Here is a 2,754-nt window from a genome sequence, read left to right as displayed (position 1 = left end):
TGTGAATTGTAATTATCCCATTCGAGATGTAACTTTCCAACTGAAACAAAACTGTCAAGATTTGGCTGTCTTCAGCTTAGACTGGTCTGATGCCTCTGACAGAGTTCATATGGATTTTGTCTTTAAAGTAACGAAGAAATTTGGTTTACCAGATGGATTTGTGGATCTAGTTCGAGTTTTGTCTAAGGACTGTCAAAGTCGTATTTTTGTAAATGGCTTTATGAGTTTCCCCTTTTGTGTGGAAAGAGATCTGCAAGACAGGGCTGCCCTATGTCATTGCTGTTATATTGTATATTTTAAGAACCTTTATGTAGGGCAATAACGAGTAATGACAAAGTAACAGGGCCAAGCCTTCCTCCACTTTTGGACACTGCAAAATGGTCTAGGAGAGCATCAACAAACCTTTCATTGGGACCTGTCACGGAAAGGGAGTCTCCTTTAAATATGCTCCTGGAACATTAGTGATAAAGGTGTTAATTGTGAAGATGTTGAATACATATTGCAGATATTTCATTTTTGTAGTCACATAAAAACAACATTGACATACTTCAAAAGTGAGCGATTCAATACATGTAAAATAAACAGAGACAATTTTTAAAGACATTACTGCTCAGTTTCAATTATAGGACGAAAAAGGATTATAATAGTGCCACTGTATTAGTTGTAATGTATTCATATGGTGTTTGGGTCAGTCAAAAGAAATATGACACAAAAGAGGAAACAGATGCCTCTGTTAAGAGCAAGTTTCGTGACGACAGTTGGCTACTAAAACACTCACAAACAAAGAATAGGTAATGTTTTCACAACAGAGTACTACATTAATTACCATTTTTGAGTAGCCAGTGTAACTTTGTAAGTAACAGTACAGTGATTATGATGTTTTACTGTGTTATATAATTCATTAAAGGTTGAAATGGCAATGATAGAAAAAGAGAAAGAAAAGAATGGTTGTTGGTGTAAGTCTCATTCTGAGCGGTTTGCACTGTGGAATGTGTCAGCATCATCAGATTTGTGCCTCGTCAAGAGAGAGGATGGGAGTGTTGTCTCCCTCCTTGATTGGAGCCAGTTCTGTTTTTGCATTCTTTGGCAAGACTAACTGACTACAGTTACGATGTCAACGACTTTTGTGTTTTGTGTATAATATATTGCTATGTATAATATATTGCTATTTTTTGTGTACCTTGTGTTACTATTTGTTGTGATGATTTTGTACATTATTAAACATTGACATCATTCTTTAGTAGTTGGAAATACAAGTGATAATAGGAATATGATATAGGCCATCATATTTGTACGTGATTTTAAGTAAATTCTGTTAACCAAAGTCAGTCCTTTGAATGACATCTAATCGGGCAGAAGGTGCATAGACCACATACCCAATTTTTCTTCTTAATACAACTAAAGTAAAATTTTGAAGTATATTCCATCTCGTACATACCTATATATGCAATGAAATTTATAGAAAAATAGGTCCAGTTTAATGGGAAAAACGACCCCCCCCCCCCCCACAGCCCCCACAAAAAAACTGGGTACGGGCCTGATAGGGGTGTGCGTGTGTATGTACTATCTACTATACGATCACAAGTAACACGCGAAGATCGCATATCCTTAAGAGTCAGCAGGACAAAATTGAAAAGCAGCAGGAGGTTCCACCTGGCAGTGTGCACTTGAGACACCTCATCAGGGTACAATATATAAGAAAGGAATCGACATTTTTAAATGTGAAAACGAAAAAAAAGAGACTACAGAGCCACCCAAGAGCCTGGTCAGGAAGCAAATGTTCACTTGAAGAACAAAGGCCACAAACGGAAATGAAACCACTGCACAGTCAGTACGTAGTTACGAAGTTGTCAACAAGACATTTCCGTAAGCCAGTTATCTAGTTTATATTGTCCGTTGCTCATATGAAAAACAATACTTGACTTATGTTTTATTGTGCTAGATCCTATAGTGTGTCTTTTCATAATATCTCTACAAAATAGAATTCCCCTTGAGTTTTTTCAATTAATTGCAGGATTAAAATTATTCAGACGTACTCGAAAGAGGGCGCTGGGTGTATTTCCTACCCGTACACAATATTCACGTTGTTTTAATCTTGCCACTTTGACCAATATGATTTGCATCCCAATCTTTACGTGAAATTTCGTCTATGCAACCTGACTGTAAATGGGAAGAGTTCTAAATTTGTTCTCACAGACTGATATATTTTCTAATTAAACACCTCTAGATTATAAAAAATAGCCCCCGAAAAGACAGCAATATTGTATATTGTATACAACATTCCATGTATGGATTGTGATTTATTTGACCTAGGTCAGACCAGCAAAGAATTGAACACCAGACGAAAACCACACAAATACTCACTAAGAACAGGTCAGACAAATATTGCTTTATTTTTACATTTAAGTGGAAAGTACCACAGAATACATTGGACGCAAAGCCAAATATTGTCACGTTGTAACGACGCTATTTCAAGAAACTTGTTAGAACCTGTTTTGATTCAGTTAACCTGGGTGAATCATTCTAATGAAAGTCAAGGATTATCTTCTTTAGACCCGGCCATAAAACATATGTGCCAAAAGGAATTGAAAGACAGATTAAAGAGGTTTACCAATAAGTAGATTTCGATTTTAGTCTGTTGACCGATCCGTGACCTCCCGACCTTTTTGTATTCCTTTATGACTTGTACCCACCATTTATATAGTAGACCCTTCCTTCTGTGTATCTTTAGTTGTTGTAACCAGGTCTTGGTAA

General features: G+C 36.5%; 1 protein-coding gene across 4 annotated transcripts in view; it reads left to right on the top strand.

The window, feature by feature from the left end:
• Window positions 1-1,324, top strand: part of LOC135209728 (uncharacterized) — a 19,088-nt gene extending 17,764 nt beyond the window's left edge. For all 4 annotated transcript variants that reach the window (XM_064242493.1, XM_064242494.1, XM_064242496.1 and 1 more), the window contains one exon: window positions 1-1,324. This exon is cut by the window's left edge and continues 785 nt beyond it. The gene's annotated coding sequence lies outside the window, so the exon portion shown is untranslated.
• The last annotated feature ends 1,430 nt before the right edge of the window (window positions 1,325-2,754 follow it).

This window comes from Macrobrachium nipponense, chromosome 38 (assembly GCF_015104395.2).
Source record: "Macrobrachium nipponense isolate FS-2020 chromosome 38, ASM1510439v2, whole genome shotgun sequence".
Taxonomy (NCBI): Eukaryota; Metazoa; Arthropoda; class Malacostraca; order Decapoda; family Palaemonidae; genus Macrobrachium; species Macrobrachium nipponense.
This window is presented reverse-complemented; position numbering and strand designations above follow the sequence as displayed.